Source organism: Triticum urartu, chromosome 5 (genome assembly GCF_003073215.2).
Source record: "Triticum urartu cultivar G1812 chromosome 5, Tu2.1, whole genome shotgun sequence".
Lineage (NCBI taxonomy): Eukaryota > Viridiplantae > Streptophyta > Magnoliopsida > Poales > Poaceae > Triticum > Triticum urartu.
Window position 1 is genome coordinate 427,366,667 of NC_053026.1, and position 15,247 is coordinate 427,381,913.

Below are 15,247 nucleotides of genomic sequence, written 5' to 3' on the forward strand. Positions count from 1 at the left end.
TAGGCTTTTGGCCTAACTTGGCAGTCGATCAGAAGCCTGGATAGTAGTCAGTGTGGCTCATGGAGGCTCTCGGTGCGGATGCCTCGGCCTGCCGTGCTGCCTCAACTGCCGCGTTGTGGGCTCGAGCCTCGCTCTCAAGAACAAAATATCTTCCCTTGTTGTGATAATCAAAAAGAGTAGGCGCAAGCAAATATGTGTGCACAACAGATGCTTGGTTAAACAACAAGTTATAGGTGAAATTATGAATATCTCCTTTAAGGATCTTATGATTTTTCATAGCATCAAAGTCTAAATACTGCGTGGATAGGATAGGGTCAAAGGGCAAATGTGAAACACCTAGCTCTCTTGCTAAACGTGTGACATAAATCCCACCATAGAAATAGCCACTATTAGCATTGTGTTGTAACCTGCGTGCAACAATCGCCCCAAGATTATAACTTCCATCACCGGTGAGAGCGGTGCGTATGAGGCTCAAGTCTGGAGCACAAAGTGTACTACAATCTTGTTTGCCTACAATACATTTCCCATTGAATAAAGCAAAGTATTGAATTGCGGGAAAATGAATGCTCTTTACTCTACCTTGTATCACTCCCCTCGTCTCACCGTAGCAAAGACAAGTCAAGAATGATTGGTACTCAGCCCTTGGCGGTTCGTCAAGCGAACCCCAGAATGGGAGTTTGCAATGGTGAGCAAATCTCTCTAGTGATATGGTAAATGGATTTTCATACGGTTTAAATGACACCCTAGACTCACGGGGATGAAATTTAAATCCTTTGACAAATGATTCAGTGAGAGTGTGGTGCTGATCACACTTGTCTGAAATGTAGGGACCGAGACCGGCATTGTGAACATATTGCTCAAATTTCTCCTTAAGGCCCACACGCACCATATAATCATCGCATGGCCATAGGCATGTTTTGGTGGCGGCATCTCGAATGGAACTTTCACTTGGTGCAACATAACACCGACGAGCAGAGCTGTCACTAGAACATGCCCCCGAGGATCTCCTCCTCAAAGAACTCCTTCCAAATAGATTCATCATGCTCGCGTACAGTTTTCTGAAAAATTTTGGGTGACAAAAATTTATCAACAAAACTTTACAAGATTGATAGCAACTACTCATAGGGATACATAGATGCCATAGCAAGTATTCAAACTACTTGGAAATCTAAGAATTCAACATGCAAGCTCATCTACAGCAGCACCAAGAGTAGCTAATTATTCAAAATATAAACCACTAAAACAAAAACTAATTGGACAAACGGAGGAGTCACATACCAAGCAACAATCCCCCGAAACAGTTTCGAAAACGGAGCTTCGAGCAAAGAGATCGAAATCCGCGGGTTGAGAGCAAGAATAGAAGAGAGAGAGCAATGGAGAATTTTTTTCTAGAGGTTGGTGATGGTGTGGTGTAAAGAGATAAGTGAGGGGCCCACGTGGGGACCACAACCCACCAGGGCGCGCTTGGGGGTCCTAGCGTGCCTAGGTGGGTTTTGCCCAGCTGGTGCACCTCCCTCTGATATTATTTGCACCAGAAATTCTTAAATATTCAGAAAAAAATCATATTAAATTTTCAGGGCATTCTGAGAACTTTTATTTTTGGGTCATTTTTTTATTGCACGGGAAATTCAGAAAACAGACAAAACATGGCATTTTATTTTATTTAACTAATAAAAACGGAAAAGAAAAGGTAGGGACAGAAGGTAGTGTTTACTAAATTCATCAACTTCATACCTCTCGAAAATGATCCATTAATAGGGCTGATCAAGTCTTATTAACAACCACTTTCGATTAGCATGAAATCGAAGAACTTCCATAAATCACTAAGTTACCTCAACGGGGATATGAATGTCCCCGACAATAAGCATTTCATATTTCTTTTGAACAGTAGGTAGAGGTAGTTGAAAACTTCCAATAGTAATTGTCGGAGATTTTTCAATAACATTAATACCATTCTAATGGAATTGTTTCTTCGAAAAGTGCACCGCATGTTCATTACCATTGATATGAAATGTGACCTTGCTTTTATTGCAATCAATAACAGCCCCTGCAGTATTCAAGAAGGGTCTACCAAGGATAATCAACATGTTGTCGTCCTCAGGCATCTCAAATATAACAAAGTCAGTCAAAATAGTAACATTAGCAACAATAATGGGCACATCCTCACAGATACCGATAGGTATGGCAGTAGATTTGTCAGCCATTTGCAATGATATTTCAGTAGGTGTGAGCTTTTTCAAATCTATTCTTTTATATAAAGAGAAAGGCATAACACTAACAGCAGCTCCTAAATCACATAAAGTAGTTTTCACATAATTCTTTTTGATAGAGCAAGGTATAGTTGGTATCCCCGGATCTCCAAGTTTTTTAGGTACTCCATCCTTAAAAGTATAATTAGCAACCATGGTGGAGATTTCAGCTTCTGGTATTTTCTCTTATTGGTGATGATGTCTTTCATATACTTTGCATAAGGAGGCATTTTAAGGATATCAGTCAAGCGAGTACGCAAAAAGACTGGCCTCAGCATTTCAGCAAAGCGTTCAAATTCTTCATTATCTTTCTTTTTAGTTGACTTAGGTGGAAAGGGCATATGTTTTTGAACCCACGGTTCTCTTTCTTTACTGTGTTTTCTAGCAACAAAGTCTCTTTTGTCATACCTTTTATTTTTAGGTTGTCGGTTATCAAGATCAAGTGGTGGTTCTATCTCAACATCATTATCTGGTTCTTCATTATTTGGTTGACTATCTTCATGAACCTCATCATTAACTTTTCATTATCAGAAGGCGAGTGTTCACTGCCAGGTTGAGTTTCAGCATCAGAGATAGAGACTTCATTATCAGGAGGTTTTTCTACTTTAGGTTCACTAGAGGCATGCAAAGTCCTATCATTTTTCTTCTTCTTTTTCTTTTTAGAAGGACTAGGTGTAGTGGTGTTGTTCCTTTGTGAATCCTGTTCAATTCTTTTTGGGTGTCCCTCAGGATAAAGTGGCTCTTGAGTCATTTTACCTCCTCTAGTTGCAACTCTAACAACAAAGTCGTGTATATTGTTATTCATTTCATCTAGCAACTCTCTTTGAGATTTAGCAACTTGTTCTAACTGGGTTTGTACCATAGAAGCATGCTTTCCAACACCTCTAACATCATTTGAGATTCTAAATAACAAGTCACTCAAGCGAGCAATCATATCAGAATTGTATTTCAATTGTTTCATAACATTTGCATTGAAGTGATCTTGTTTTCTAATATAGTTTTCAAACTCATAAAGGCATTGGCTAGGGTGCATATTATGAGGATTGTCATTATCATTAAACTTCATTAGAGAATTTACCTCTGCCACCTTAGGAAGTGGTGGTGCATTAAGCCCATGCATTTATTCAATAGGAGGTAAATTTTTAACATCCTTGGCTTTAATACCTTTTTCCTTCATAGATTTCTTTGCCTCTTGCATATCTTCAGGACTGAGATATAATATACCCCTCTTATTCGGAGTGGGTTTAGGCGGTGGTTCAGGAAGAGTCCAATCATCATATTTTTCAATATGTTATTCAATAATTCCTCATCTTTCCCAATAGTTCGTTCCCTGAAAACACAACCAGCACAACTATCTAGGAAATCCCTAGAAGCATCGGTTAGTCCATTATAGAAGATATCAACTATTTCATTTTTCTTAAGAGGATGATCAGGCAAGGCATTAAGTAACTGGCAAAGCCTCCCCAAGCTTGTGGGAGACTCTCTTCTTTAATTTGCACAAAGTTAAATATTTCCTGTAAGGCAGCTTGTTTCTTATGAGCAAGAAAATATTTTTTAGAGAAGTAATAAATCATATCCTGGGACTACGCACACAACCAGGAGCAAGAGTATTGTACCAAGCTTTAGCATCACCCTTTAATGAGAATGGAAATAATTTGAGAATAAAGTAATAACGGGTCTTCTCATCATGAGTAAAAAGGGTGGCTATGTCATTCAACTTAGTAAGATGTGCCACAACAGTTTCAGTTTCATAACCATAGAAAGGATCAGATTCAACCAAAGTGATTAACTCTGGGTTGACAGAGAATTCATAATCCTTATCATCAATAAAGATAGGTGAGGTAGCAAACTTAGGATCATATTTCATTCTAGCATTTAGAGATTTTTCTGTATACTTGCATAATAATTTCTCTAGATCATCTCTATCCTTACAAGCAAGAATGTCTCTAGTAATTGTCTCTTCATTCATAACATAGCCTTCTGATACCTTAGGAAATTCATATCTAGGAGGTCTAGTTCTACTTGGTGTTTCAAGATTTTCAGCTTCAAGCTCATCATCAGATTCAACAACATCACGTTAAATTACTCTAGCAATTTGTTCACCAAGATAATCACCAAGTGGCACATCATTATCATCAAGCAAGGTACTAGCATCATCATAAGTATCATTCATAGCAGAAGTAGCATCATCAATAACTTGTGACATATCAGGATTAATAGCATGTGGTGGTGTTGCAAGTTTACTTATAACAAAAGGTGAATCTAAAGCAGAACTGGATGGGAGTTCCTTACCTCCCCTCGTCTTAGACGGATAAATCTTAGTCTTAGCATCCTTCAGATTCTTCATAGTGATAAATTGATAATAATCCCAAGTGACTCAACAAATATAGCTATGCTCCCCGGCAACGGCGCCAGAAAAAGGTCTTGATAACCCACAAGTATAGGGGATCGCAACAGTTTTCGAGGGTAGAGTATTCAACCCAAATGTATAGATTTGACACAAGGGGAGCCAAAGAATATTTGAAGGTATTAGCAGCTGAGTTGTCAATTCAACCACACCTAGAGATTAATTATCTGCAGCAACATGATCAGTAGCAAAGTAATATGATAGTTTTGATAATAGTGACAACAGTAATGGTAACGGTAACTGTGATAGCAATAGTTTTGTAGCAAGTGCAATAGTAACGATAGCAGTAGTAACTTAGCAAGAACAATATAAGATAAATTCGTAGGCATTGGATCGGTAATTTGTTGGATGATATTCATCATGTGACAGTCATAACCTAGGGCGATATGGCACTAGCTCCAATTCATAAATATAGTGTAGGCATGTATTCCGTAAATAGTCATACGTGCTTATGGAAAGAACTTGCATGACATCTTTTGTCCTGCCCTCTCGTGGCAGAGGGGTCCAAATGGAAACTAAGGGATATTAAGGCCTCCTTTTAATAGAGAACCGGAACAAAGCATTAACACGCGGTGAATACATGAACTCCTCAAACTACGGTCATCACCGGGAGTGGTCCCGACTATTGTCACTCTAGGGTTGCCGGATCATAACACGTAGTAGGTGACCATAACTTGCAAGATCGGATCTAGAACATGGATATAATGGTGATAACATAAATGGTTCAGATCTGAAATCATGGCACCCGGGCCCAAAGTGACAAGCATTAATCATGGCAAAGTTATCGCAACAACATTCTCATAACATAGTGGATACTAGGGATCAAGCCCTAACAAAACTAACTAGATTACATGATGAATCTCATCCAACTCCTCACCGACCAGTGAGCCTACAAAGGAATTACTCACTCCTGGTGGGGAGCATCATGGAATTGGCGATGGAGAAGGGTTGGTGATGACGAAGAACGAAGACCCCCCTCTCCGGAGCCCGAAACGGACTCCAGATCTGGCCTCCCGATGAGGAACAGGAGGTGACGGCGGCTCCGTCTCGTGGATCGCGATAATTCTTTCTCCTCCATTTTTCTGGAAAAATAGGATTTTATAGCGTGGGTTTCAAGGTCTGCGGAGCCACCAGGTGGGGACAACCCACCTGGGCGCGCCAGGAGGGGGGGCGCGCCGTGGTGGGTTGTGCCCACCCAGGTGCCCCCCTCTGGTGGATCTTGGCTCCATACATTCTCTTTATTGATATAAAAAATCCTCGCAAAGTTTCGTTCCGTTCCGAGAACTTTTATTTCTGCACAAAAACAACACCATGGTAGTTCTGCTAAAAACAGCGTCAGTGTGACGCCCCCGGTTTGACCGTACACTAATGATACATGCAAACGTGTACGATCAAGATCACGGACTCACGGTAAGATATCACAACACAATTCTACAAATAAAATAAGTCATACAAGCATCATATTACAAGCCAGGGGCCTCGAGGGCTCGAATACAAGAGCTCGATCATAGACGAGTCAGCGGAAGCAACAATATCTGAGTACATACATAAGTAACAAGTCTGCCTTAAGAAGGCTAGCACAAACTGGGATACAAATCGAAAGAGGCGCAGGCCTCCTGCCTGGGATCCTCCTAAACTACTCCTGGTCGTCGTCAGCGGCCTGCACGTAGTAATAGGCACCTCCAGTGTAGTAGGAGTCGTCGTCGACGGTGGCGTCTGGCTCCTGGACTCCAACGTCTGGTCGCAACAATTGGGTATAGAAAAGGGGAAAAGGGGGGAGAAAAGCAACCGTGAGTACTCATCCAAAGTACTCGCAAGCAAGAAGCTACACTACATATGTATGCATCGGTATCAACTAGAAAAGGGGGTAGCATATGTGGACTGAACTGCAGAATGCCGGAATAAGAGGGGGATAGGTAGTCCTATCGAAGACTATGCTTCTGGCAACCTCCATCTTGCAACATGTAGAAGAGAGTAGATGGTAAGTTCACCAAGTATCATTGCATAGCATATTCCTACCCAGCGATCCTCTCCTCGTCGCCCTGTTAGAAAGCGATCACCGGGTTGTATCTAGCACTTGGAAGGGTGTGTTTTATTTAGTATCTGGTTCTAGTTGTCATAATGTCAAGGTACAACTCCGGGTCATCCTTTTACCGAGGGACACGGCTATTCGAATAGATCAACTTCCCTGCAGGGGTGCACCACATTTCCCAACACGCTCGATCCCCTTTGTCCGGACACACTTTCCTGGGCCATGCTCGGCCTCAGAAGATCAACACGTCGCAACCCTACCTAGGCACAACAAAGAGGTCAGCACGCCGGTCTAAATCCTATGGCGCAGGGGTCTGGGCCCATCGCCCATTGCACACCTGCACGTTGCGTACGCGGCCGGCAAGCAGACCTAGCCTCCCTTATACAAGAGCAGGCGTTCTAGTCCAACCCGGCGCGCGCCGCTCAGTCGCTGACGTCACGAAGGCTTCGGCTGATACCACGACGTCGAGTGCCCATAACTGTTCCCGCGTAGTTGGTTAGTGCGTATAGGCGAGTGGCCAGACTCAGATCAAATACCCAGATCTCGTTAAGCGTGTTATTTTGAAATAACCGCGGACGCTGACCAGGGCCAGGCCCACCTCTCTCCTAGGTGGTCTCAACCTACCCTGTCGCTCCGCCACAAAGATCCACTCAGAGGGCCGTCGGGACAAACGTCCATTCGGACCCAATCCGTGAATCACTCGCGGGTACTCTACGAGCCGACCCGACTTTAGTCACCACAAGTATCATATATTATGTATATAAGTATATACCCGTGATCACCTCTCGAGTGATCACGACCCGATAGTATAGCATGGCAGACGGACAAGAATGTAGGGCCACTAATGATAAACTAACATCCTATACTAAGCATTTAGGATTGCAGGTAAGGTATCAATAACTGTAGCAACAATGACAGGCTATGCATCAGAATAGGATAAACGGACAGCAGTAACATGCTACACTACTCTAATGCAAGCAGTAGAGAGAAGAGTAGGCGATATCTGGTGATCAAGGGGGTGCTTTCCTGGTTGCTCTGGCAAGAAAGAGGGGTCGTCAACAGCGTAGTCGATCGGGGCACCAGCAGTGGCGTCAGTCTCGTAGCCTACCGGAGAGAAGAGGGGGAAGAAACAATGAATACAATGCAAACAGAAGCATATCGATGCATGACATGGCAGTTAACGGTGCTAGGTGTGCCCTAACGCAGTAGGAGGTGTGATACGTTTCCAACGTATCTATAATTTTTGATTGCTCCATGCTATATTATCTTCTGTTTTGGACATTATTGGGCTTTATTATACACTTTTATATTATTTTTGGGACTAACCTATTAACCGGAGGCCCAGCCCAGAATTGCTGTTTTTTTGCCTATTTTAGGGTTTCGAAGAAAAGGAATATCAAACGGAGTCCAAACGGAATGAAACCTTCAGGAATGTGATTTTTGAACGAACAAGATCCAGGAGACTTGGACCCTACGTCAAGCAACCAACAGGGAATCCACGAGGTAGGGGGCGTGCCTACCCCCCCCCCCCCAGGCGCGCCCTCCACCCTCGTGGGCCCCATGTTGCTCCACCGACGTACTCCTTCCTCCTATATATACCTGCATACCCCAAACAATCAGATACGGAGCCAAAACCCTAATTCCACCGCCGTAACTTTCTGTATCCACGAGATCCCATCTTGGGGCCTGTTCCGGACCTCTGCCGGAGGGGGCATCGATCACGGAGGGCTTCTACATCAACACCATAGCCCTTCCGATGAAGTGTGAGTAGTTTACCTCAGACCTTCGGGTCCATAGTTATTAGCTAGATGGCTTCTTCTCTCTTTTTGGATCTCAATACAATGTTCTCCCCCTCTCTTGTGGAGATCTATTCGATGTAATCTTCTTTTGCGGTGTGTTTATTGAGATCGACGAATTGTGGGTTTATGATCAAGTTTATCTATGAACAATATTTGAATCTTCTCTGAATTCTTTTATGCATGATTGGTTATCTTTGCAAGTCTCTTCGAATTATCAGTTTGGTTTGGCCTACTAGATTGATCTTTCTTGCAATGGGAGAAGTGCTTAGCTTTGGGTTCAATCTTGCGGTGTCCTTTCCCAGTGACAGTAGGGGCAGCAAGGCACATATTGTATTGTTGCCATCGAGGATAACAAGATGGGGTTTTTTATCATATTGCATGAATTTATCCCTCTACATCATATCATCTTGCTTAAGGCGTTACTCTATTCTTATGAACTTAATACTCTAGATGCATGTTGGATAGCGGTCGATGTGTGGAGTAATAGTAGTAGATGCAGGCAGGAGTCGGTCTACTTGTCTCGGACGTGATGCCTATATACATGATCATACCTAGATATTCTCATAACTATGCTCAATTCTGTCAATTGCTCAACAGTAATTTGTTCACCCACCGTAAAACACTTATGCTCTTGAGAGAAGCCACTAGTGAAACCTATGGCCCCCGGGTCTATCTTCATCATATTAATCTTCCAACACTTAGTTATTTCCGTTGCTTTTTTACTTTGCTTTTATTTTACTTTGCATCTTTATCATAAAAATACCAAAAATATTATCTTATCATATCTATCAGATCTCACTCTCGTAAGTGACCGTGTAGGGATTGACAACCCCTTATCTCGTTGGTTGCAAGGATTTATTTGTTTTGTGCAGGTGCGAGGGACTCGCGCGTAGCCTCCTACTGGATTGATACCTTGGTTCTCAAAAACTGAGGGAAATACTTACGCTACTTTGCTGCATCACCCTTTCCTCTTCAAGGGAAAACCAACGCAGTGCTCAAGAGGTAGCAAGAAGGATTTCTGGCGCCATTGCCGGGGAGGTCTACGCAAAAGTCAACATACCAAGTACCCATCACAAACCCTTATCTCCCGCATTAAATTATTTGCCATTTGCCTCTCGTTTTCCTCTCCCCCACTTCACCCTTGCCGTTTTATTGGCCCTCTCTCTCTATCCCCCCTCTCTTTCTCTATTTGCCTTTTTTGCACGTTTCTTGTTTGCTTGTGTGTTGGATTGCTTGCTTGTCACGATGGCTCGAGATAACACTAAATTGTGTGACTTTACCAATACCAACAACAATGATTTTATTAGCACTCCGATTGCTCCTCTTACCGATGCTGAATCTTGTGAAATTAATGCTGCCTTGCTGAATCTTGTCATGAAAGTTCCGTTTTCCGGCCTTCCTAGTGAAGATGCCGCTACCCATCTAAATAGCTTCATTGATTTGTGTGATATGCAAAAGAAGAAAGATGTGGACAATGATATTGTTAAATTGAAGCTATTTCCTTTTTTGCTTAGAGATCGTGCTAAAGCTTGGTTTTCGGCTTTGCCTAAAAATAGTATTGATTCTTGGAATAAGTGCAAAGATGCTTTTATCTCTAATTATTTTCCTCCCGCTAAGATCATCTCTCTTAGAAACGATATTATGAATCTTAAGCAACTTGATCATGAACATGTTGCACAAGCTTGGGAGAGGATGAAATTAATGATACGTAATTGCCCTACTCATGGTTTGAATTTGTGGATGATTATACAAAAAATTTATGCCAGATTGAATTTTGCTTCTAGAAATCTTTTAGATTCGGCCGTGGGAGGCACTTTTATGGAAATCACTTTAGGAGAAGCTACTAAACTCCTAGATAATATTATGGTTAATTATTCTCAATGGCACACTGAAAGATCCACTAATAAGAAAGTGCATGCGATAGAAGAAATTAATGTTTTGAGTGGAAAGATGGATGAACTTATGAAATTATTTGCTAATAAAATTGTTTCTTCTGATCCTAATGATATGCCTTTGTCTACTTTGATTGAGAATAATAATGAATCTATGGATGTGAATTTTGTTGGTAGGAACAATTTTGGTAACAATGCGTATAGAGGAAACTTTAATCCTAGGCCTTATCCTAGCAATTCCTCTAATAATTATGGTAATTCCTACAACAATTCTTATGGAAATTATAATAAGATCCCCTCTGATTTTGAATCTAATATTAAAGAATTTATTACTTTGCAAAAGAATTTTAATGCTCTGATTGAAGAAAAATTGCTTAAGATTGATGAGTTGGCTAGGAACGTTGATAGAATTTCTCTCGATGTTGATTCTTTGAAACTTAGATCTATTCCACCTAAGCATTATATCAATGAGTCTCTCAAAGCCATGAGAATTTCCATTGATGAGTGCAAAGAAAGAACCGCTAGGATGCGTGCCAAGAAAGATTGCTTTATAAAAGCGTGTTCTTCTAGTTTCCATGAAAATAAAGATGAAGATCTAAAAGTTATTGATGTGTCCCCTATTAAATCTTTGTTTTGCAATATGAATCTTGATAATGATGGGACTGAATATGATCCACCTTTACCTAGAAGGCGTTCCAAAAATTCAAAGTTTTTAGATCTTGATGCTAAATTTGATAAAAGTGGGATTGAAGAGATCAAAACTCTAGATGTTAATGAACCTACTATTTTGGATTTCAAGGAATTTAATTATGATAGCTGCTCTTTGATAGATTGTATTTCCTTGTTGCAATCCGTGCTAAATTCTCCTCATGCTTATAGTCAAAATAAAGCTTTTACCAAACATATCGTTGATGCTTTGATGCAATCTTATGAAGAAAAACTTGAGTTGGAAGTTTCTATCCCTAGAAAATTTTATGATGAGTGGGAACCAACTATTAAAATTAAAATTAAAGATCATGAATGCTATGCTTTGTGTGATTTGGGTGCTAGTGTTTCTACGATTCCAAAGACTTTGTGTGATTTATTAGGTTTCCGCGATTTTGATGATTGTTCTTTAAACTTGCACCTTGCGGATTCCACTATTAAGAAACCTATGGGAAGAATTAATGATGTTCTTATTGTTGCAAATATGAACTATGTGCCCGTAGATTTTATTGTTCTTGACATAGATTGCAATCCTTCATGTCCTATTATTCTTGGTAGACCTTTCCTTAGAATGATTGGTGCAATTATTGATATGAAGGAAGGAAATATTAGATTCCAATTTCCGGTAAGGAAAGGCATGGAACACTTCCCTAGAAAGAAAATTAAATTACCTTATGAATCTATTATGAGAGCCACTTATGGATTGCCTACCAAAGATGGCAATACCTAGATCTATCCTTGCTTTTTATGCCTAGCTAGGGGCGTTAAACAATAGCGCTTGTTGGGAGGCAACCCAATTTTATTTTTTCCTTGCTTTTTGCTCCTGTTTAGTAATAAATAATTTATCTAGCCTCTATTTTGGTTGTGTTTTTTGTGTTTAATTAGTGTTTGTGCCAAGTAGAACCGTTGGGAAGACTTGGGGAAAGTCTTGTTAATCTTGCTGTAAAAAACAGAAACTTTAGCGCTCACGAGAAATGCTGCCATTTTTATTTGGAAATTGATATTTAGTTAATTATTTTTTCAGATTATTAATAGATAAATTCCTCACTTCCAGCAATTTAGTTTAGAATTTTTGGGGTTCCAGATCTTGCGCTAGCTACAGATTACTACAGACTGTTCTGTTTTTGACAGATTCTGTTTTTCGTGTGTTGTTTGCTTATTTTGATGAATCTATGGCTAATAAAATAGTTTATAAACCATAGAGAAGTTGGAATACAGTAGGTTTAACACCAATATAAATAAAGAATAAGTTCATTACAGTACCTTGAAGTGGTGTTTTGTTTTCTTTCGCTAACGGAGCTCACGAGATTTTCTACTTTAAGTTTTGTGTTGTGCAGTTTTCAAGTTTTGGGTAAGGAATTGATGGATTATGGAACAAGGTGTGGCAAGAGCCTAAGCTTGGGGATGCCCATGGCACCCCCAAAATAATCTAAGGACACCAAAAAGCCAAAGCTTGGGGATGCCCCGGAAGGCATCCCCTCTTTTCGTCTACTTCCATCGGTAACTTTACTTGGAGCTATATTTTTATTCACCTCATGATATGTGTTTTGCTTGCAGCGTCTTGTATGATTTGAGTCTTTTCTTTTTAGTTTACCACAATCATCTTTTCGGTACACACCTTTTGAGAGAGACACACATGATTCGGAAATTATTATAATACTCTATGTGCTTCACTTATATCTTTTGAGTTATATAGTTTTGCTCTAGTACTTCACTTATATCTTTTAGAGCACGGTGGTGGATTTGTTTTATAGAAACTATTGATCTCTCATGCTTCACTTAGATTATTTTGAGAGTCTTAAATAGCATGGTAATTTGCTTAAATAATCCTAATATGCTAGGTATTCAAGATTAGTAAAAACTTTCTTATGAGTGTTTTGAATACTAAGAGAAGTTGGATGCTTGATGATTGTTTTGAGATATGGCGGTAGTGATATTAAAGTTGTGCTAGTTGAGTAGTTGTGAATTTGAGAAATGCTTGTGTTGAAGTTGGCAAGTCCCGTAGCATGCACGTATGGTAAACGTTATGTAAAAAATTTGAAACATGAGGTGTTCTTTGTTTGTCCTCCTTATGAGTGGCAGTCGGGGACGAGCGATGATCTTTTACTACCACTCTATCCCCCTAGGAGCATGCGCGTAGTGCTTGGTTTTTGATGACTTGTAGATTTTTGCAATAAGTATGTGAGTTCTTTATGACTAATGTTGAGTCCATGGATTATACGCACTCTCACCTTTCCATCATTGCTAGCCTCTTCGGTACCATGCATTGCCCTTTCTCACATTGAGAGTTGGTGCAAACTTCACTGGTGCATCCAAACCCCGTGATATGATACGCTCTGTCACACATAAACATCCTTATATCTTCCTCAAAACAGCCACCATACCTACATATTATGGCATTTCCATAGCCATTCCGAGATATATTGCCATGCAACTTTCCACCTATCATGACACGTTCATCATTGTCATATTGTTTAGCATGATCATGTAGTTGACATAGTATTTGTGGCAAAGCCACCGTTCATAATTCTTTCATACATGTCACTCTTGGTTCATTACATATCCCGGTACACCGCCGGAGGCATTCATATAGAGTCATACCTTGTTCTAGTATCGAGTTGTAATCATTGAGTTGTAAATAAATAGAAGTGTGATGATCATCATTTAATAGAGCATTGTCCCAATAAAAAAGGAGAAAGAAAGGCCAAATAAAAAAAGAAGGCCCAAAAAATAGAAAAAAGAAAGAGAAATGAAAAGGGACAATGCTACTATCTTTTTTCCACACTTGTGATTCAAAGTAGCACCATGATCTTCATGATAGAGAGTCTCTTGTTTTGTCACTTTCATATACTAGTGGGAATTTTTCATTATAGAACTTGGCTTGTATATTCCAACAATGGGCCTCCTCAAGTTCCCTAGGTCTTCGTGAGCAAGCAAGTTGGATGCACACCCACTAGTTTGTTTTGTTGAGCTTTCATACATTTATATCTCTAGTGCATTCGTTGCATGGCAATCCCTACTCCTTGCATTAACATCAATCGATGGGCATCTCCATAGCCCATTGATTAGCCTCGTTGATGTGAGACTTTCTCCTTTTTTGTCTTCTCCACATAACCTCCATCATTACACTCTATTCCACCCATAGTGCTATATCCATGGCTCACGCTCATGTATTGCGTGAAGGTTTATAAAGTTTGAGATTACTAAAGTATGAAACAATTGCTTGGCTTGTCATCGGGTTTGTGCATGATGAGAGCATTCTTGTCTAACGAAAATGGAGCATGACTAAACTATATGATTTTGTAGGGATGAACTTTCTTTGGCCATGTTATTTTGAGAAGACATAATTGCTTAGTTAGTATGCTTGAAGTATTATTATTTCTATGTCAATATTAAACTTTTATCTTGAATCTTTCGGATCTGAATATTCATGCCGCAATTAAGAAGAATTACATTGAAATTATGCCTAGTAGCATTCCACATCAAAAATTCTGTTTTTATCATTTACCTACTCGCGGACGAGCAGGAATTAAGCTTGGGGATGCTTGATACGTCTCCAACGTATCTATAATTTTAGATTGCTCCATGTTATATTATCTTCTGTTTTGGACATTATTGGGCTTTATTATACACTTTTATATTATTTTTGGGACTAACCTATTAACCGGAGGCCTAGCCCAGAATTGTTGTTTTTTTGCCTATTTTAGGGTTTCGAAGAAAAGGAATATCAAACGGAGTCCAAACTGAATGAAACCTTCGGGAACGTGATTTTTGGAACGAACAAGATCCAGGAGACTTGGACCCTACGTCAAGCAACCAATAGGGAAGCCACGAGGTAGGGGGCACGCCTACCCCCCCCCCCCCAGGCGCGCACTCCACCCTCGTGGCCCCCCTGTTGCTCCACCGACATACTCCTTCCTCCTATATATACCTACGTACCCCCAAACGATCAGATACGGAGCCAAAATCCTAATTCCACCGCCGTAACTTTCTGTATCCATGAGATCCCATCTTGGGGCCTGTTCCGGAGCTCCGCTGGAGGGGGCATCGATCACAGAGGGCTTCTACATCAACACCATAGCCCTTTCGATGAAGTGTGAGTAGTTTACCTCAGACCTTCGGGTCCATAGTTATTAGCTAGATGGCTTCTTCTCTCTTTTTGA